Raw genomic sequence first — 23,505 nt, 5'->3', positions numbered from 1 at the left:
AATAAAAAAAATTCTTAATTATAAACATCAATATTATCAGTCAAATTTATATATATAAAAATTAAATACTGCCAAGCCAATGTATAAGATACTATTGTCTATGGTCAGGAGTCGCATTTGGATTTTATTTTCAGTAGTATCTAGCGTGTTATTTTTTTTAATTTAAAGGAATAAATGTCAGGCTGAGTTCTGAAGGTGCTTAAACACAAACCCACCTTTACGCTTTTGAAGTAATGCACCTTCTTGCTTTCTCCCAATTTGCCCCCAAAGTCTGGGAAGAACCACATGTAAACACCCACAAAGTTACCTCTTTCAAATCCCTTTTTAAAACTTCCCTTTGCCACGATATCTACAAAATACTCAACCGCGGTCAGGGAGCAGGTGTGTTGGAAGAACTGCCCATCCATGTTGACGAGCATTGTCTCATTGCTTCCTTGTCCTACCCTATCTGTCTGTCTGTCTGTCTCCACCTGCTCTCTCATATCTTTTAATTAGACTCTAAGCTGTTTGAAGCAGTGACCATCTTTTTGTTTGTGTTTGTATAGAACTTGGTGCAACTGATCCTGATCCATAACTGGTGTTACCAATATTAACAATAATACCATTTAAATTAAATATTTTGCTGCATCAGAGCCTAAATGGAACAAATTCATCCCGATGCTTAACCAGTGTAGCTAAAAAGAGACACTGGGGATGAATTTAGTACCAAATATTAAAAATAAGAAGGTATAATACACACAGAGAAGAAAAAAGATAAAGAACTAAGTACACAGAGTTCAAGTCAGAGACATCACTCACCTGCATTCAGTCAAAACTAGAGAACCTCCATCGACTTCAATGGACTTACTCTACAGTTATTCAGAGGTATAAATTAGACAAGAACTTGGCACAGAAAGACAGAGTGAAATTCAACTTCCTTAGCTGGTAGAAGTTTAAAGTATCAATTACTTTGCAATAAGCCCTAAAACAGGGACTTTCAAAAATGGGCTGAAGGGAATAAGGGCTTGCTTAGGCCCGGGCTACACTGATGTGGGGGTTCGAACTAAGATGCACAACTTCAGCTACGCTATTCACGTAGCTGAAGTCAAAGTATCTTAGTTTGACTTACCTGGCTGTCCTCATGGCGGTGAGTCGACCACGGTGGCTCCCCCGTCGACTCCGCTTACTCCTCTTGTGGAGCTGGAGTTCCGGAGTTGAAGGGGAGCGTGTTTGGGGATGGACTTATTGTATCTAGACGAGATGTGATAAATCAATCCCTGCTACACTGAACACTCCCTGCTGATCTGGCGGGTAGTATAGAGGTACCCTTAGGCCTGGTCTACACTACAATTTTAGGTGGAATTTAGCAGCGTTACCTCAATTTAAGCCTGGACCCGTCCACACAACAAAGCCCTTTTTTTCAATTTAAACAGCTCTTCAAATGGATTTCTTTACTCCATTTCCAACGAGGGGATTAGCACTGAAATCGGCTTTGCTGGGTTGAGTTTGGGGTAGTGTGTATGCAATTCAATGGTATTGGCCTCTGGGAGCTATCCCAGAATACTCCATTGTGACCACTCTGGACAGTGCTCTTAACTCGGATGCACTGTCCAGGTAGACAGGAAAAGGTCTGTGAACTTTTGAATCTCATTTCCTGTTTAGACATCCTGTCAAGATGCAGGTGAGTACAGATCCCATCAGAACAGGTAACCAAGATGGAGTCCCAGGATCGCAAAAGAGCTCCATCATGGACCAAATGGGAGGTACGGGATCTGCTTGCCATATAGGGAGATGAATCCGTGCTAGCTGAACTCTGTTACAGTAAACAAAATGCCAAAACATTAGAAAAAGTCTTAAAGGGCATGAAGGACAGAGGCCATAACAGGGACACACAGTAGTGCCACATGAAAATTAAGGAGCTAAAGCAAGCCTACCACAAATACTCAAGCTGACCTGTTCTGACCTCTACCTTGGTGAAAATGTGATTATTTCCTTTAACATATTCTTAGGCTTAATATGCTTTGGTTTTATAATTGTGTCATATGTTCAGATCTTCAAAACAGTGCTAAGAATTCCCTCTGAGGACGGTCAGCATAAAGCCCTCTCCACCTGCCTTCCTCACTTCATTGTGGTCTCCTTGTTATTTTGCACCACTCTTTTTGCTTACGTGAAGCCCAGCTCCCTCTTTCCATCAGGTCTGGATCTTGTGGTGGGTATGCTTTATTCTGTGGTGCCTCCTCTGATGAAACTGATCATCTACCGCATGAGGAACAAGGAGATCAAAGGCACCTTGAAGAAACTAACCAGATGGAGGTTATTCACTAAAAATAAAATTTCCAGATTTTTCCCATGACCATGGTTTCATTCTGTGTTTCCTTACAGATATAATCAAATGATGACATTGTCTCCATGGGAAGGTGATGTGCAATCTTTTTTATATGAAATGCTGTGTTTACAGTGATAATAATCCAGACTAAATTAACTGAAGTCAGTGGAGTTACTCTAGGTTTACACGAGTGTAAATCAGACAAGAATTGATTGATCAATCTAGCTATAAATGGCCAAACAACAACAACACTTTGTTAACACAGAGTTAAGGTTCCCCAGTGATAGTTCAGACCCTTCCAGAATGTTGTATTGTACAGCAAAATTTAAACTTTGAAAAGCCAAGAAATAGAGAGTTAAGATACAAGCTCATACAACCTTAACTCTGCCCCCAGGAGTTGATAATAGCCCTATGGAATTCTCTGCATTAAACTCCAGTTGCATTCATTGTGTTAGCTGTAGCTGACTTGAAAGGTGGAGGGAGAAGAGTGGTGTGTTTGTGATATGAGGAACTTTGGGGATTAGTTGAGGAGCACCATAGAGCTTTGTTTGTAATATGGGGAGATCTGGTCTCACCCCCACACCCCATGTGTGACCAAAGGAAAGAGGTGCATGTGTCCCTTGAGGGTCCTGTCTGCATCGTTTCAATACAGAATTGTGTAGGTTATGTCAGCAGTAGGGCCCTGGGGTAATCTTGTCAGTGGTGAGGTGGGATATGAGAGCAGACTGTGGGTTTAATGAGGGGTAAGTGGAAGTAGAGTTTAGGTAGTCTCCTGTTTGCAAGTGTGAAGGGGCTGTAAAAGGGTATGTAGTTGAATTGTACCAATGTGGCATTCTATGGGGGGAGCAGGCCCAGTGTTCAAGCATAGGGGAAGCACAGGTAGTGCCTGTCCATCGCAGGTACAAGGTAGAGCGGGAGTGTGGGTGTTAGGCGTGTTGTGGGGCCTCACCCAAAGTGGGCAGAGTTAAGGTTATGTGGGCATTTACCTTACATTACCTTAATTCTGTATGTCCAGGTTTTCAGGAGCTTGAGTTTTGCCGAACTGGACCTTCTGAATTGGCATGAGTTGTCACTGGGAGATGTTAACTCTGTTTAAATGAACTTTCTGGCTATTTCATTTCCTAGCTGTTTGAAGAGAAAGAAAAATGTTGGTAGGAGTAAGTGGTCCTTGTGGCGGCTGTAGATAGTAGTACATATGGATGACGAAAGAAGCTAAAGGATCTTTTCAGAACCACCATGTTTTTCTGGACAGGAGCTGTATTACGTGCCTGTCTGGATGCACCTCACATCCACCCCCAGAACCTCTCCATAAGTGCAGCACAAAGCTGGACACATCTATCTGCCAGTGAAGTGGACGATTTATCTTAATGAGCTATTCTGAGCTGAATGAGAACCCCTCCAGGAGATGGTGCAGCCTGAAACAGTTGCTCTGAGAGGTATGAACTGCTCCACTTGTACCAGCACCCAGTGCCAGCAGGGTCTTCACAGCGTTGTTGGTGCATGCTCCACATGTACCTCTTCTCAGCTTCACACCCCAAGGCGCGGTACTTCTCTAGACCCGGCACACATGTTCCCAAGATTATGTGAGGGGCGCAGGGAGTGTTGGACCCCCATATCTGGGATTCCCCAAATATTGGCACAGACATGGGAGGGGAATGTGGGGATGTCAGGTGCTCCTGTCCCCATTTTCCCCAAGGCTGCTGTCACTCACCTTCATGTTACCTTCCCCATTTCCTGACACCAAAACCGTCTCCTGACCGCCAACTCCTCTCCTATCCACCCTCCTCATTTATCCTTCTCCCAATAATCACCCCTCCTCTCACTGTCCCCGAAACGTCTCTCTTCCTTTCCCACCAAGTCTTCTGCCCCAGTCATCCCCTCTCCCAGTGAGAATGGGCATGGGTTATGTATTTTCATTTCAAAAGTAGTGTCAGCACCTTCTTAATATTCGGCTGTGCTAAAGTGACAGTTCCCCAAGATTAGAAACCCTTGAGCAGAGGCAGATGCCTCCTGTTTACAGTCACAGATTTCTGCCCAGGGTTAGATTTTAAGTCACAGGACCTAGGTTTGTTGGCCAGAACATTCTTCTTTCAGCACCTGTGGGGCTGTGAGTCCGAAACAGCTTTCATCCAGCTCCTCCTCTCGCCATGCACATGCACATTGCAATCCGTTCGGCGCAACTCCAAGCACTGCAAAGGCTGACGTGCCTCACTGAGAACTAAACACTGTGGCTAATAACACTGTCACTTTATTTCCCCCTGAGGCCCAGTGGGTGGACTGCACTCTGCTGGGGTGGCCCTTGAGCTTTGGAAATCCTTGTGTGAGGATCTGAGCCCCAGTTTGATCTCTAGCTGTGCACAATAAATCAGCACCAAAATGCACCAACTATAAGAAAAGTTAGAAATACTCCACTGCAGTCAACTGATTTCCCTCTCACTCACCCTAGTGTAAATCAGGAGTAACCCCACTTGAGTCAATGGGGCTGATTCCCCTGTCACTCATCTCAGGGTAAGTCCATGGTGTTATACTGGAGGATGTCTGGTTTCAGGGAGAGAAGATTCATGCCCTTTGACTCCAAACTCTGCCACATACTCCACCCCCGAATGTTCTTACTCTGGTCCCTGACTGTCTCCTTCCCTCTGCCTCACACAGCCCAGACCCCCAAACAATCCCCCCAGCCCTTAATCCCCTCCCTACCCTCTTACAACCCTCCAACTCACGGACGCTCTCAGTCCCTGTTCTTTGAGATTCCCCCTCCCATGAACAGAACCAATTCTCCACCCAGAGTTCCTGACTCAGCTTCCTCAGAGATCCCGGCTGAACCCCTCTGCCCACCAGTCCCCTCCTCTGCTCAGCCCCACTCCCCTGACATGGACACAGCCCCAGGGAACAGCCCCCCATCCCTGCTTCCTTCTGTCCCGCCTCCAAACACCAGACATTCTCTCCTGCTTCTCTCCATTGGCCAGCCCTGGCCACCACTTCCTTCCCACACCACTCTCCTCCTTCCTCTGCCTGGCCCTCTCTAGAGCTAGGTGGGGTGGGGCATTCAGTCCCTCATCCCATTTATTCCATCACCTCTCAGCCAAGCCTGCCTAAGGAGGGGAGCAGGGAGCGCTCATCTGCAGAGTAGATCCCTGTCTGCTAGGAACTGCAGAGACCCAGCAACTCAGGACATCCAGCGAAGGGACAGGACAGCGGCTGCTGTATAATACAGTGATGGGGCATGAGAGTGGGGATAACCAAAAAATCCTGGCAGTGGATGCATAGATAGATAGATAGATAGATATGACCGATGATTTCTAACACTGGAGGCTCAAATGCATGGCAAGCTGGGAAAAATTCCACAAAGACCAGCACAGTAAGTTTACCGTGTTAATTAAATATGTTAGAGCATTAATATACAGGGCTAATTTAAAAACATAAATTTGAATTATGTTTGGAACTCCTTAAGACTTTTGCTATCAAGTCAATCAACAATCTAGAGCCTATCAGCGTTCTTTTTTTAATCAAAAAAAAATTGTGTTTTCATAGACTCCCCAAAATCTCCAATTTTTCATGTTTTGTCAAGTGAAAAACAAATATTTTTTGCAACAAAACTAATTTTTTTCTGCCTAGATCCACCCAAAAAATGAATTTTCAGTTTTCCTGTGTGTATATATAGAAAGTCTCAGGTATTCTCAAATATATTTCACGGACACTTCATTCATATATATATGAATGAAATAGAATGTAAGGCTTTGAAATTATTGTATTATTGGACAATATTTGCATTCCCCAGGCTTAATTAAAGCTCAGTTTCCAATTATGCGTGGTCAGAAATTTTCTACTTAAATTGTTTTCAAAGGAAAATTGTGTTTTCAATTAATCAAATTTTCATAGAAAGTCTCAGGTATCCTCAAATATATTTCACGGATACTTCATTCATATATGAGAATATCTGAGATTTTCTATGAAAATTTGATTAATTGAAAACACAATTTTCCTTTGAAAATAATTTAAGTAGAAAATTTCTGATCACTCATAACTGGAAACTGAGCTTTAAGAAAGCCTGGGGAATGCAAATATTGTTCAATAATACGATAATTTCAAAGCCATACATTCTATTTCATCTCTTTTTATTTTCAACCATTGGTTCATACTGTTAGTTAAGCCTAGAGCTCCAGCAAGGCCTATACTGACTGCAGCTGAACCCTGGCCATTGCCCTTGTCCTTCCCTTCACAGACATCACATGATGTACTGAGGAAGAAAATGTCCAACCAAATCACCATGATCGAGTTCCTTCTCTTGGGATTCTCTGACATTTGGGAGCTGCAGCTTTTGCATTTCATGGTGTTTCTAGGGATTTACCTGGTAGCCCTGACTGAAAATCATCTCATCATCAAAGCCATAGCCCTCGACCACCATCTTCACACCCCCATGTATTTCTTCCTGATGAATCTGTCAATCCAAGAGCTTGGCTGCATCTCAATCATCGACCCCAAGTCCATGGCCAATTCCCTCATGAGCACCAAGGTCATTTTATATTACAGATGCATCATCCAAGTCTTTTTCTTCCTTTTCTTCGCTACAGCTTAGCTTCCCTTACTAATCATCATGGTGTACGACTGGTACATTGCCATCTGCCAACCACTGCACTACAAGTCAATGATGAACGGGAGAGCTTGTGTCCAAATGGCAGCCAGTATCTGGATCAGTGGTGTTCTCAATTCTGCACTGCACACTGGGAACACGTTTCAATAATCTTCTGTGGAGACAATGAGATGGAGCAGTTATTTTGTGAAACCCTCCAGCTCCTCAAACTTGCCCCCTATGACTCATATCTCAGAGAAATTGGGGCTATTGCCTTTAGTGTGTACTTTCCCTTAAACTGCTTTTTTTAATATATATAAAATTGTGTCTTATATTCTGATCCTCAAAACAGTGCTGAGAATTCTGTTTGAGCAGGGCCGGCTCAAAGCCTTCTCCATTTGCATCCTTGACCTCATTGTCCTCTCCATGTTTGTTTGCACTGCTAATTTTACCTATATTAAACCCACCTCCAGCTCAATCTCAGGCCTCAATCTCACTGTGGCTGTTTTGTATTCCGTGGTGCCTCCCATGATGAAGCCGATCATTTATAGCATGAGGAACAAGGATATCAAAGCTGCCCTAGGGAAATGATTGGGTCAAGGCTATTCTCCAAAAAAATAAAATGGCCATCTTTCTCCCATGACCATCATCTCATTCTGTGTTTCTTTACAAATATAAAGAACTGTTGACATTATTGTCTCCATGAGAGCATAATGTGCAATCTGTTTGTGCACACTGAGGTATTTACACTGGTGTAAATATCTAGAAGAACTGCACTCAGGTCAATGGAGTTACTATAAATTTACACCTATATAAATATCCTGTGTTCACAGAGTGGCCAATGTCAGACGCTTCAGAACAGAATGAACAGAACAGACAATTATTGAGTGACCCACCCTGTGTTGTCCAATTCCAGCATCTGGCATCCAGAGGCTTAGGGACACCCAGAGCACAAGGTTGCATCCCTGACCCTCGTGGTTAATAGCCATTGATGGATCTATCCTCCATGAATTTATCATGTCTCGCTATCCATCCATCCCCATCCATACCTGTCAATCTATTGATCAATCGATCAGTCTGAGGATTTTGTACTGCCACCCATCACCATGGTATCAAAGCACTTCCCACTCTGATATATATCAAAGTCACCCATGGGGTCTCTGGCTCGTCTCCTTTTTTCAGGGTGGGGAGTAAAACACTTAAGCTAACAATGAACTCTAAGAGATGCCAATCCACCTCTGAGCTTTCCTGACAATGTGGCATCATCCGGTAGAGTTATGAGTCATGCATGGACATGTGACTTCCCCATGTTAATCCAAAACTTCATCATGCTGCTGGACTCTGCATAGGAAAGGAGAAGGGGTTTCCACCCACAAGAGAAATTTGATTTAAACCCCTGGAAAACCCTCCATTCTGTCGTCAGCTGACTCAAGAGATATCCTTTCCATCTCCACAGGATACCTGAAAGAAACTCGAACAATAGATGTGAGTAATTGCTGGACCCAGACTAGAAGGAGGCTAGTTTGTAAAAGAAGCTTACAGGAACATCTCTGAGGGTGAGATTTCATCTGGAATCACTTTCTTACTGTATTAGGGCTTAGACTTGTGTGTTTTGTTTTATTTTGCTTGGTAATTCACTTTGTTCTGTCTATTATTATTTGGAACCACTTAAATCCTACTTTTTGTTTTTAATAAAATCACTTTTGACTTATTAATTAACCCAGAGCATGTATTAATATGTGGGGGAAGGGGCAAACAGCTGTGCATGTGTCTCTATCAGTGTTATAAAGGGTGAACAATTTATGAATTTATCCTTTATAAACTTTACAGAGGGTAAAACGGATTTATTTGGGGTTTGGACCCCATTTGGAATTGGGTATCTGAGTGTTGGAGACAGGAGTACTTCTTAAGCTGTTTTCAATTAAGCCTGCAGCTTTTGGCGGATGTGGTTCAGATCTGGGTCTGTGTTTGTAGCAGTCAAGCATGTCTGGCTCAAACCAGGCAAGTCACTGAAGTCCCAAACTGGCAGGGAAGACAGGCTCAGAAGTAGTATAGGCACAACAGGTGGCCATTCCCAGGGGGTTTCGGTGATCCAAATCGTCAGATCCGGTATTCTGGGCAAGCATCAGTGGCCAACCTAGCCGAGGGAAGAACTGGGAAACATTTTTCTAAATCTTTGGCAGATTGTTTAACTCAGCTAAAAATATAGCAGCATCTGTCACTAATAGTGTGAAGAAACCATTTTCCATTCATGAGTTGCTTTGACCAGCTCTACCAACCTGAGGTGAGAGCAACACACACACCCCTGCCTATGCCATGCATCTTTGGTCTCCAGAGTTCAGAGAGACTAGGAATGGGCATTGCTGAGATGATCCAGGAATAAAACTGCTCCTCCTCTCACTAAAAAATTCTTCCCCCTTAGGTCTCACTCCCACTGCTGTTCTGCAGTAGCTTGGTAGGCAATATCAGCCTCTGATTAGTGCAGGAATAAGGTCCCCTGAAGTTCTCAGGTCATTTTCGCATATGTGAGAGTCACCACCTAGGCTAGTCTGGCAACCGGGGGACTCAACCAGAGACATTTAGGCCCCAAAGTACGAGCTTCTACAGCTTGAGCTGAACAGCCAGGTTGCCTGACAGCCACTGGAACAGCCTCTTATCCTCTAAGTGGGGGACAGAGGGGCCTCATAACGCACACTGCCCATGGATGAGGTTTACACAGGGACACTGCACAGCTACACAGGTCAAGGGCTCCATCTGAGCTGGAGTCACCTCCCTCAGCCATTAGGAGAGGGAGTCACAGACAGATACACTAATGCAATGCCATGGTCTCTACTGGAGTTTATTCTCTATATGGCCCCTTCTTCTCTTCCCCATCCATGAACATCCATAAAGTAACAGAGTCACAGAATTGAAGGGCAGAAGGGACGCCAGATCATCCAGTCTGACCTGTTCTATGCCAACACCACCCGGCACCCACAGACCAAACCCAACCACTGAAATTAGACTGAAGTGTAACAGCCCTCAGGAGACTAGACAGTTCTGTGGCACCAGCAGAGAACAGGAGAGATGAAGGGACACTAGTGCCTGAGGCCTCTGCAATGACAGGGAAATGATTGAGATACACCCAGAAAATCCTTGCAAGTGACCCACACCACATGCTGCAGGGGAAAGCAAACCCCTCCACACTGCAAGTTCCCTACCACTCTGACTTGGCGGGGGAGGGAATTCCTTCCTGACCCCAACATGGTGATCATTAGACCCTGAGCATGTGGGCAAGAACCAAGCATCCGAGAAAGAAAGAGAGAGAGAGAGAGAGAGAATGGCTCAGTGCCATCTCAAAGTCCTGGCACATCCACCCAATGTCCCATCTCTAGCCAGGGCTGCCGAATGCTTCAGAGTTTTAAAAAAAAAAAACACCTCCCAGAATACACTGTGTCACGGAGAGTAATCCCTTCCTGACTGCTGCCAGTGGCCAGATGAAACCGTGAAGCATAAGCATTTAGGAACATAAGACATATGCTACAAGTGAGCCCCAGGGCTGCTCAGCCCTGCCCCCTGGCATCACAAGCAGCCCCATCATACAATCCCACCCAGACATGTGTCCAGCTCTCTCTTAAAACTAATTCCGTCATTGGACCCCCAATAACTCCTATTGGGAGGCTACTCCAGAGCCTTGCCTCACTGGTGGTTAGAAACTTCCCTGTAATTTCTAGCCATTCTCTCCATATCTTACGCACCAAAATGTGCATGTAAGCCAGGCTGATAAAGTCTGGTTCTTTGTCCTTCTCAAGTGGATAGGCCACAAATGGTGGTTTATAAGACAATGGGCCCAGTCCCCAGCTTGTGGCAATGGATATACTGCTCCATTGGAGGCAGTAGTTCAGATCAACAGATGCTGCAAATTGCTTTAGTGCCACCACACTCAATGAAACTACATTGATGTGCTGAAGATCTACTCAAAATGTCTTCTCTCACCTACCCTAGTCTTACATCAGTCTGACTTCTCTGGTTCCAACGAAGCCACTCCTGATTTATACACACAAACAAGACAACTCCCATCATTGTTTTCACTGGCCATGGAATGGGTTCAAGTTGCCAAGCAGTGTAACGGGTATTGTTTTAGCACAGAGTAAAAGTCTAATTCCTCTTGTGCACACAATTTACACCCATTTAACTCCCCAACTGGACCAGATTTTCTACTGCTGCAAATCACACCAGTGGCAGCGACATCAGCAGAGTTAATCTGGATTTGCATTGGTGCAACTGAGATAAGAATCAAACCTATTTGTGTGCAAGCTGTGTGGTCATGGAAATTACTGACATTAATGAACGAATACTACAAAAGCAAACTTTAATTAGAGAAAGACAGAAAATTAATTATTTGTGAATTACCTATACCCAATTAGTCTCCTCAGGGCAACTTTGATCTCCTTGTTCCTCATACTGTAGATAACTGGATTCATGGTTGGTGGCAATACAGAATAGAGAACAGCCACCACAAGATCGAGAGCAGATGGGGAGCTGGAGGTGAGTTTCAGGTAAGCAAAGGCCCCAGTGCAAACAAACAAGGAGACCACAATGAGGTGAGGGAGGCAGGTGCATAGGGCTTTATGCCAGCCCTGTTCAGAGGGGATCCTGAGCACTGATTTGAAGATCTTAACATATGACACAATGATAAAAACAAAGCAGCCTAAGAGTAAACACGCACTAAAGACAAGGACCCCAACTTCACTAAGATATGTGTCGGAACAGGCAAGATTAAGTAGCTAGGGGAACTCACAGAAGAACTGATCCACCATGTTGCCTCCACAGAAGGTCAATGCAAATGTGTTCCCGGTGTGTAGCACAGAGTAGATAATCCCACTTATCCAGGTATCAGCTGCCATTTGGACACAAGCTCTGATATTCATCATTCTCTCATAGTGCAGTCGTTGGCATATGGCGACATATCGGTCATATGCCATAACGGTGAGAAGGAAAAAATTCGCTCCCAGCAAGAAGCCGAGGAAAAAGACTTGGGCAACACATCCAGCATAGGAAATGGACCTGGTCTTCAAGAGGAAGTTGGCCATGGATTTGGGGACAATGACAGAGATGGAGCCGAGGTCTACGATGGACAGATTCCTGAGGAAGAAGTACATGGGGGTGTGAAGGTGGTGGTTGAAGCTCTCCATCAGGGCGCAGGTAATCACTAGAAACACCACATAAGTGCCAAAATTCGCAGCTCCCAACTTCAAGAATCCCAGAGAAGGAACTCGTCCACAGTGGTCGTGTGACATTTTCCAGTAACTTTCAGGAATTGTGCGAGGAGGACAAGACAAGGGCAGGATAGATCAGTAAAGTAACTCTCTTTCTGAAATCCACCTTAATTTTCTTGACAATACTTTAGCTTGTGAAGATGGTTAGTAATACGGAATGAAATGGGGAAAACAGACCCACGACAATCCAATGAATTACCCTGATTTACTGGAGTGAGAGAATAATGCAATCATCTCATAGGACTCATGGAGTTAACTTGATTTACATCCAGGGTGATGGAGCAGGAGAATAGGAACAATTGTTGAGGTATCTGTAATACTTCTGCCACCAGAGGGTGGCGAATCTCTGATAACGTGTATAAATTTATCATCTGTTTACACGAGGGGAATTGAGGGTCTGGTTGCCAGATCTGCTGTCAGGGCACTGTGCACAATGTGGGGTAATTCACTGCATGCATGGAATTATCCACTTATACTGCTCTAAAAAAGCAGCATTTGACAGAGGTGACCGAACCCTGTCACAATTACGGTGAAATCGAGTCAGGAATACAGACTGTACCCTGACACCATCCCTGTTCTAGCAGGGTGTTGCATTCTACAAGAGCACGACATTCGCGTTCCCTCCTGTTTCTATCACTTTAACTAAACTCTTCCAAGCTTGGAAGAGAACCCAGAGTCTGACTCCAATTTGCCCATCTGCTCTAACAGAAATACAAGCTAGAGATCTGGCTCTACTCATTGGACTCAACTCCCCTCCAGAGCGGACCAAGTGAGGTGTCTCGACTCCTGTCCTCCTCTAACCATACATAGACTGCATCTCAGCTTCTGTCCCAGTGACTCCCACGCCATCAGGAATGATGCTGCGAGTGAAATGGAGAGCCATTGGGCCACAAACGTGCATTAAGTGATTCCCTGCGTGGTAGTTGGGGCACTCACCTGGTGTCTGGAAGAGACAAATCCAAGTTCTGACTCCAATGACTATCTAATTATTGATACAAAGTGTAACAGCTCCAACAGGAGAGACAGAGACATTCTCATTTCAGACCAACTCATAGCCGAACAGCTCAGACACTCTCCTGTAAAGTGGGAATTCAAACCCCTTCTCATCGTCATTCAGAGGGAGGAATTGAACCTGAATCTGTCACAGGCCAGCCGAGTGCCCTAACCACTCAGCTTCAAGTTATGAGGGATGCCTGTCCCACACTCCTTATTAGAGACAGAAATTGAACCCCCACTTCTGGCTCCTCTCCTCTCCACCCTGGACTGAATTTCCTCTCAGAGCCACACATAAAACTCAGGAGGCCTGGCTCTCAGTCCCTGCTAGTCTTACCCACTAGACCCCACTCCTTTCCCAGAGCTGGAGATAGAACCAGGAGTCCTGGCTCCTAGTCCACATCACTCTAACCCACTAGACTCAATTGCCCTTGTAATAATCTAATAGACAGAAGTAACCATAAACACAGAGATAGAGAAAGAGCGTGAGAACTAGATACAAACTAGGTGAAGGGGGGAGATGTAATAAACTAACAGCAAGATACAAATAAGAAAAACACAGATACTGAGAGTGAGAGAAAGAGAGAGAACTAAGATAAACTAAGAGGTAAATAGAGAAAAACAAACTTACAGAGAGAGAAATACAAATAGATAGACAGCAATAACAACAAGCTCATGTATACAGAGAGAAAAGTAACAACGAGCTGAAAGTTTTTGTCACAATTTTTGGACAATTTTAATGTAAACTCCTCAATCCATTCTAAAAAAAAAATATGTGTCAATTTGATTAATCCCCCCATTCTCCATAGGAGGAAACTGAGGCACAGATAGTCTGCCCTCTCTTTCCTAAGGTAACTGCTTTGGTCTGTCTCAGTTTCCCATGCCCAAATTAAGCTAAGACTGAAACTCTGAAAAAAATATCTTTCACTTACGATTTCATCCTGAAAGTGACACTTTGTAACTCCCAAATATATTTCATTGCAACAGCAAACGTGTGGCGCCTGTCTGTGTGGAATCCTCCCAGATCGAGACGGCTTTTCTCCTCCAGCTACAGACTGCAATTGGCTATCCCTCTCTTTCTACCCCTGACACACACCTGTATCAAACAATCTCTCTGTCTAATGCCCCTATCACTGTACTATGAGAGGTTGTTCCCCCTTCACACTGAGGCTGAGCTGCTGGAAATACACTGAGATCTGTGCTTTCTGCGGATGAGCTGTATGTCAAAAACGCGGTGATGCAGGAAGGTGATTTATCCATGTCTGTTTTCTAAGGGCTTGTGGGACTCACTCCCTGGTGCCCTCAACAGCTCAGCGGCAACAGTTCATTTCTCTTGTCCTCTACTTCCCTGAAGATTTTCCAGAAACTAAAATAATCACAATTACAACGAGGCAGAAGGGTCTAGAGGAAGGTAGTGAGGCAAACACTGGGGTGCCCATTTCCAGATCAGCCACCATATAGTATTTCCCATCAATGTGAGTACATATGTCACTAAAAAAAAACCCATAAAGAATAAAACCCGCAGCTCTCAGAGGTCAGAAAACCTTTGGAAAATGAAGTTCAAATCTCAGTCTGGTTTGTTTCATTAGTTCCTTCAGTGTAATTCATTTGTATAGAAAACAAACAGATAATTGCTTATCAGCTAAGCAAAATTACTCAGGGCCAGATCCCCAGTTGATATACATTGGCATAGCTGGAGCCAGTGGGCCAGATCCCTAACTGAGATATAGCAGTACAGCTCCACTAAAGTCAAGGGGGCCAGGTTCCCAGCTAGTGTAAATTGATGGAGCTATACTGAAGTCAATGAAGGCAGGTCCCTAGCTGGTGTAAATCAGTGTAGCTCCACAGAAGTCAATGGGCCAGATCCCCAGCTGGTGTAAATTGGTACAGATACATCTAAGTCAATAAACTAGATCCCCAGAGGGTGTAAGTTGTTATAACTCCATTGACTCCAGTTGAGCTCTGCCAGTCTCCACCAGCTGAGGAACTATCTCCCTATAACACACTGGCTAAGTGAATCGTGACCTGTAGTGACTGTTCCACACAGATGACACAAGCCTTCTATCACTAGCAATGAGTGAACTACTTCATTAGCTCATGCAGCTGTGGCTTGCCCTTTTGGGCCCTACTCCCAAGCTCATTGAAGTCAATGAGAGTGGGTTCTGAAGGTCCACGTTTCCAAAATTCTGAGCAAGGTGCTGGGCAGCAAAGTACAATCTTTTCTCTGTTTTCGGGAGTCATGTATTTACGCTCAGAAGAGGTATGGTTGATACAGAGATTGTCACCAGCACTGTGCCCAAATCAGAGCTCCGCTTCATGCAACCAGTCATGCACAGGCAATTTTAAAGGGCCAAGTTTAGCCAGAAAGAGGTCACTATGACAGGATACACCTGTGGGAAGTTAGATGCTCTTGTCAGGCAGAAGACAGAAGGTGAAAGTTTAGTCTGGGAGTTTCAGAGACTTACGGTCCTTAGGCACCACACTTGACATCCAGTGGGAGTCAGAAGTCTTTGGATCTAAATGGATTAAGCTAATTTGAAATAAAACACTCTTATTCTGGAATAAGAGCATCCACACAGGGAGTTAATCAGGAATAGCTGTTCTAGAATAACTTCCCACCTAAGCATGCCCTTATTCCTTTCAGCCCATGTTTGAAAGTCCCTGATTTAGAGCTTATTGTAACGTAAATTTTACTTATTTCTTTGAAGTTCTGAAAATTGATACTTAAAACTTCTGCCAGCTAAGGAAGCTGAATTTTATTCTGTCTCTCTGTGCCAAGGGAGAATGCGGAATAAAAGCAAACGCTGCAGGGACTAGGAGCTGAATTCTCACACGGGTGACTAGTCCCGTATCTGCCACTTTGGAATAAATGAATGTTTCCTTTCTGACCATCCTGCAAGTGAGACAGACAGAACTGGGAGGGTCTGTGAGGAAGATGGAAACCTGGGGTGAGATATTCAAAGCTTAAGGAATTTGGATGCCCATTTTCCACTGGAATACAGTGTGTGGTTTGGCCCCTAAACCCTTTCTAGAATAAAATTATCAGGGCATCCTAGACCTTTTTGTGATTCTACTATAAATCTCAAGGGAGCAGCTTGTGCATGAGAAATCCTAATTTTCAGAATAAAAAAAAGTTAAAATGCCATAAGAATGAAAATCCTTTTTGGCTGCTAAAGCAACTTTTATCTCAGGATCGGAAAGAACTTTACAGACACTATTTAAACTTCACCACACTTTAGCTGCACCTTGATGGTCTCCTTCTCAAGTACTTACCCAGCCTGACCCTGTTTAGTGATCTGTCTCATGGGATTACTATAAATATTATTGTAAGCAAAGTCAGGATGAGCTCTACCCTGACATCTGGTGGTGAATTATGGCAAGTGTGGAAAAGAACTTAGGAGGGTGATCTTGTTTGCATAGGCACACCTACTCCACCTAGCATGAGCCCACGGCAGCCCAAAATGGTCACTTAGACAGCTGTGAGATCCCTAATTTCTCAGTTATTAGTGTAGGAGGAATAAAGTGTTGCTACCCCGATTATGTGACTGAAGGACTATGAGACTGTTTTATGACAGAGATTCTCACCATCAACTATGTAGCACTCACTAGACAAGGGATAGGGGTTCCAAAACCCTGTGAATTGAGAGAGGTAGGGGATAGGTGAGAGCCTGGCACATGACTTGCACTCCCTTCTTTCTTTGCACTGTTGAATAGCTAGAAACTGCTGAGCTGAATTCACTTTGGGCCAATGGTGCACCAGCACTGGGGCTCCACTACTACAAGCTGAAATTGCTAAGAGCTGAAGCCCCTAGAAGAGCTAAAACTACTGAGCTGAGTTCTGTGTTAACTAGTGGGGGAGCCTGAAGATATATTGCTAAGCTGCTGGCAGAGAAGTTTGCAGGATGGTTGGAGTGGCAAGGACAGTGGAGAGGAGCAGCTTGTGGGACAGTTGGAGCAGCCCATGGAACAGTGAGTGGAGCAGAGTGGAGCAGTTTGCGGGGACTGCTGGAGGAGAGGAGTGGAGCAGAGTGGCTGGTGGAGCAGAGCTGTTTGTGGTGAAGGCTGCAGCAGACCTCCACAGAGAGGTGGGGCAGTTGGCCTAGGCCCACGTAAGGTGCCCCTTAACACCCTGTGTTCCCCTCCCCCAAATTCCACCCAGGCTGGGACAGGTAAAACTGTGCAGATGAACTGTTGAACTCTGGGGCGGCACTGACCAAGGACAGAGATTTTTGGGTTGTTGGACTTTGGGGTGATTTGGACTTAAGATCCTGAGGGGAAAAGGACACTGCCAAACTTACTTGCAGATGGGTCTTTTGCTCATGGTTTGTGTTATGAATTCTGTTTGTGGTGTTTCCCCAACGTAATGCCGCACTGTTTCCCTCCTTTATTAAAAGGATTTTGCTACACTCCCACTCCGTGCTAGAGGCGCCCGGGGGGTGGTGGTAAGTAATTGTCCCAGGTCACTGGGTGGAGGCTCGAGCCAGTTTTGCATTGTGCTATTGAAACGGAACCCCTGGATACTGAACCTGGCCCTTGTTTCTGCCAAATCAGGGGGTAGAAAGGTTACATTATTATTCCCTGGAGAGCCATAAATATTATCATCTCCATTTTATACAGGGACAAGCTCAGAAACAAAGAGGTGGAATGACTTCCCAACAAGGTCACAGCATGACTAGGAATATCAGCATAGCTATTCGAGAGACATTTATTCCATTTGTATTCCAGTCCTAGGCTTCCAAGGGGGGTATCCTGGAGAACCTGGAAAACAAAACAAAATAAAAGAATTACAGTGAACTCTCACTAAGCATCTCTTTCTTCATAGTGATCCTTTGAGATATCTCTCTAAGCAAGAATGATCTGGGTCAGTTCTTGAATGTAGGATCCTCAGAGAACAACTCAAGGGCTGGAGACAACAACGTGGATTACAGTGTCCCCTTGGAGACAGTGCTTACCACAGTACCCCAGCATATGTCTTGGGGACAATGTATTGGAGGGACCGTGGCTGGGGCTCAGCCGGGAGGACTCTCCCCACACAGTCAAGAAAATGCGTAATAAAGCGACACTGCAAGGGGACTAGGAGCTAATTCTCACATGGTAATAGTTCATTCAGCCCTTTGGAATAAATGAATGTTTCCCTTTCTGACCATCCTGCAAGTGAGACAGACAGAACTAGGAGGGTCTGTGGAGCAGATGGGAAACCTGGGCGTGAGATTTTCAAGCTACCCTAAGGAATTTGGATTGCCCATTTTCCATCTGGAATACATGTGTAAGTTGGCCCTAAACCCTTTCTATTCTAGAATAAAATTATCAGGACATCCTAGACTTTTTTGTGATTCTACATAAATCCAAGGAGCAGCTTGTGCATGAACCTAATTTTTTCAGAATAAAAAAATTAGATGTCAATAAGAACGAAATCTTTTTGCTTGTTAAAGCAACTTTTTATCCGGTAGAAAGAACTTTATGAAAGGACCTTTTAAAACTTCATGACCCCTTAGCTGTAAACCTTGATGGTATCTCTTCCCAAGTACTTCCAGCTGATCGTTCAAGTGATCTGTCTCATCGGATCATTTAAATATTATTTCCTGGAAGAGCCATAAATATTATCATCTCAATTTCTATAACAGGACAAGCTCAGAAACAAGAGGCGAAATGCACTTCCACTCCAAGTCAACACATTACTGAGAGGATCAGCATAGCTATTTTGGAGACAGTTTATCCCATTTGTATTCCATCTGGGCTTCCAAGGGGGTATCCTGGAGAACCTGGAAAAACAAAACAAAATAAAAAGAATTACAGTGAACTCTCACTAAGGCATCTCTTTCTTCAAGTGATCCTTGAATATCTCTCTAAGCAAGAATGATCTGGTCAGTTCTTGAATGAAGGATCCTCAGAGAACAACCAGCTGGAACGAACAATGTGATTTACACTGTCCCTTGGAGAAGTGCTATACAGTGCCCCAGCATATGTCTTGGGGACAACTGTGTTGGAGGGACCGTGGCTGGGGCTCACCGGGAGAACTCTTCCCACAACAGTCAGTTGACCCCAATGTCCTGTGAGACACTAGGAGACCTGTGCTGCAGAGAGAGGGGACTCAGTAGGGGGCCTTGTCCCTCTCGTCAAGGAACCCCAATGCCCAGTGAAAATGTTAGGGGCTTGTCTTGCAGGGGTTGATGATGGGTCCTGAAATGGGTGAGGATACTTATTGGCACTGCTAAGCAATGCCTTTGCCTCTCCCCATGCTATGCAGAAACTGCTATGTATTTTGCCTAGTTCAATGGAATATGTTTCAAAGCAGAGGAATCATACCCCTTGCTCATAGCGTAGAACTATGTTAAGTAAGCTGCTCTTTCCTGTGAGAAAGGTATATAGCTAGGGGACCCTATCTAGATAGATCTTAGATATGAATGAAACAAATGATGAACCTTTGATTTGAAATTTAAATAGTGTTAAAAGAAACAAAGACTCTGAAAGCTTAAGAAATGCACATTCAGAAGAGAATAGGGATATGACTTTTGATTGGGAAAAAAATAATCTTGATGCTACAAACCAGATTAAAGGTCCATTACAGACATGAGAGGGTCGCAGAGCACTTTCCATGGCAGAAGGGTGGGAGGTGGGTGGTTCGTTAATAAGTGTACGTGAATGTGCTTTGAGATCTCACATGGAAGGGACTTAGAGAAAAGCAAAAGTGTAATCATTAGTAGTAATGGGAAACTGTCCATGAATTTTAGTCCCAGGTTCTAGGTTCTGTAAGAATAAAAAATATGGTTGTTTCACACAATCTGCCACAAATCCAATAGAAATTCTTCTCTTTAGTGCTGAACCCTATACCCACCAGCCCCATGCATCCATGGCCTGAGTCAGAGGGAAATGAAGCACTAACCAGGCTGGTATCTCCTTGCTCAGGTGAGAAAAGGGTGGGTGTCTCATCTGCTGTTATGCAGAAATACTCGGATGGCCACCCAAAAGACAAGAGAATGGGACTTACTCATCATTTTATGGAGACAGGGTTGCTTCTCCCAGCTGGATCACTTGTCTATTTTGATTCTCCATCTTCCCAGGTTCATGCTTCTGACTTTGCATTGCTTTCTGTTTTGTTTCACCTGGGCACCTTCATGTGGATTGGGGATGTCATCATGGTCTGCTCCACCTCGCATGGCACTGATTCTGCCATTTCCTCATGCCCGGAGCGTGGGTAGCCTGAGAGCAACAGCTCTCATTTTGAAATGTAGGGTGTTCAGAGGCTTAGGAGCGGGCAGGTGTTCTGGAACAGAGGCTAGCGTTGCCCAGCAGAGCAAAACACCCTACTGAACCAGAAAGAAGGAATGTGGGGAAGTGAATTCCAACATGTTGGCACTAAACTAGCTTCACTACTGTCCAGCACCACTTCTCCCACCACTCCAGGAAACACCGACTGTGGCGATAACTTACATAGTCACGACTCTGTGGCAACAAATAGGGATAAATAAGGATCTGGTGATGGCAGTCATTGTTGTTTCAGTGATGTCTTTAATGAAGGATTTAATACTGAAGCCATGAGGGACCTGTCAGCCAATTACTAGATATCTGACTACCAATTAACTGAACATCCCAGGTCCAGCCTGGTAGAAACCTTTTACCTTTACCTGATGACTCCTTAATTCCTATCTGTTTTTAATGTTGCTAAGCAGCTGTTTTTATCAATCCTAAGTCTCAAGTGGTTGATATGAAACCCAGTGTAACACAGCACTCTGAGTGTGAACCTCCCTTACATCCATGGTCCATGAGAGATGAAGATAGGATCGATAGGGAACCATTCTCAGACCTTCCACTTTGGGCTTGAGAATCGCAGAGGAGTTTTCATGCAAATGGGTTATTATTTTGTTTTGGGAATTACCTCATGACATGAAATGGGAAAATGAAAAATTAGCGGGCCAACTGGCAAGCCTGTTTACTTTACTGTGCCAGCAGCAGTTGGAGATCAAGAGAAGATGATGATAATGATGGGAGCAAGGAAGACACAGCGAAGCCACAAGATCCCAAGCCAAAAACTCATTTCGAACTGTGTAGTAAGAGGGAGAGAACTTCTAGTGAAGTATCAAGTACACAGGATTTGGTTTGGACACTACGGAAGAGGACAAAACATCCTCTCCAAGCAATATCTGGATCCTTTATCAATATTTCCTTTGGGCCGTCTTCTTAATCAGAGTCTGGTGTATGGACTTCCTGTGATATGGATGTCTCTGTAGTGGTGTTCTGTATCTCGTGGCTATGAGGACCCTTCTGTTCTGTGGGAGGGGGAAGTTTGGGGATATGTTAATCTTGGGTATGTATTGAGGGGCATTCAAAGTGACGGAGAATCCACCTTCAACCTCGACATTGACAACCTCAACTCCTGGGGGACAGATTTCACCGCCCGCTCACATCTCCTCAATACTTACAGGGCCATATTCCAGCACTTGGATGTGTTGTATTGTGGGAATGGAGCATAGACAAGTTTGGAAGGTAACCCAAATGTCCACAGTGCTTACACCCACAGCTGTGCTCTGACATAGCTGCTCAAAATTGGAGGAAAAACATGATCATTAAGCGCAATCACACTGGATGAATGACAATCAATGAGTTCCAAGGACACAGAAAGGAGAGAACACGCTACTATATTCACCATATTAATGGGGGATTGACATTACAGTGTGGGCTGGGGAAAGGGGCCTAAAAAGAGGAGGAGCAGAGAAAGGTAAATAATAATAAGATGATATAGGGGGCAATGGTCAGAAAATCAAGATTATATTTTCTCTTTCTCATATAATTCTTTTAATATATACAGAAGAACCCTGATAGACTTTATAGGAAAGGACAATAATTAAGACCTGGTAGAGATAAGGAGGGACGCAAACTTCTCTACAGAATCTGGAAATAAGTTAATATCCTGTTTCTTCAGAGGGAGAGGACTGCCCAACCCCCAACCAAGACTGAGAACATAATCAACGAAACTCGATCTCTATTATCAATGACTGTCTTATACTGTGCCTCTGGCAATGCATGGCGTAAGAAAATCCTGGCCCTATTTAATCAAAGGGAATTTTTATTCCAACGGCCAGGATTTCACCCTATGTCTAGTGGTCCAGCAGGACCTCGGGAGCTGGGAACTAGCAAACAGGCACTTTGCACCTTCATACCAAGAATTGAAAACTATAAACAACTAATAAGTTGAATATATATAAATCCCTCTCTGTGCCATTGGATGAGAGCAGGAGGCTTTGACACCCACCCAAATGAATTTTAAATAGGGGTCCTCATGCGATCAGCTGTTGATAAATACTTCAGAAATTTTGATGACTACAGTTATTTTCTGTTGAAAGAAAGTATCTAGAGCTACCTGGATTTTACATCCAACTAAGCATCTGGTCAAGTTTTCAATTGATGTCTTTTTGTAAGACAATCCTCCATCTAGCACCCACCATCTATATCATTGCCATCCATAGTATTTTACAATGGAAATTTTCCATGGGAAAATGCATTTTGTTGAAACTAATACTTCCTGGCAGGAGATATGAAAATTGACTTATATTTAATTTCCAGTTTTCATGACAAAAAATTTTTTTGATAATGTTGAAAAAGTTTTATTCTAATATTTTGGACAGAACATTTTGATCCTTTTACATTTAAAAACTTTTTGTTTCAAAAATTCTCTTTAAGTAGCACAACACACAACACATATATGTGGATATATTGTGTGGTATATATTGTGTGCGTATATATAATATATAGTGTGGTGTATGTGTGTGTGGTGTCAAAATCAAAACAAAATTTATTTTATTAATTGATTGATCCCACATTTTTTTCGAAAATATTTTCTTCAGCAGGAAATTGGTGTAGTGTTTGTTTCCATTATTAGAACAAAGCAAGTTTTGAAATCACTTGAATTTCCTCAAATGGAATTACTTTGGTTCCCCGCAGCTTTAATTCATCAATCCCACAAACCATTATTCCTACGCTGTCAGCCTCATTCTTCCTCCAGGTTTAACTTAAGAAAGTCCCTTTCTCTGGAATATACTACATGCCTGTTACCGTGTCCCGCACTCCCCACCTCTGCCCCATTGCCTCACCTGATGCTGTTCCACCAGCTAAGTGAACTGAAAAGTCATACACTACATGACTGAAAAGGAAGATTTACAGCAGGCCAAATTAACAGAAGGGAAAATGGAGACTCACATCTGTCAATTGTTTACCCGGATGGGTTGACTACTCTTCTAACGAATGATAACTCTAATGTGATTGTCTGTATCCCGTACGAATGCATGTGTAGGTTCCAGCATCTGCCATACTCAATGCAGGCACTGAATAATGAGTGGTGACGAATGGAGATGATAGGCCCATTCTGGAGTCTGTCTCCCACG

General features: G+C 43.9%; 1 pseudogene; it reads left to right on the top strand.

Annotated features, from left to right (window-relative positions):
* Positions 1-6,572: 6,572 nt before the first annotated feature.
* Positions 6,573-23,505, top strand: part of LOC116833359 (olfactory receptor 14A16-like) — a 44,579-nt pseudogene continuing 27,646 nt past the window's right edge.

This window comes from Chelonoidis abingdonii, chromosome 25, assembly GCF_003597395.2.
Source record: "Chelonoidis abingdonii isolate Lonesome George chromosome 25, CheloAbing_2.0, whole genome shotgun sequence".
NCBI classification, from domain to species: domain Eukaryota; kingdom Metazoa; phylum Chordata; order Testudines; family Testudinidae; genus Chelonoidis; species Chelonoidis abingdonii.
Note: the sequence above shows the minus strand (reverse complement) of the source record. Positions and strands in the feature narration are given on the sequence as shown.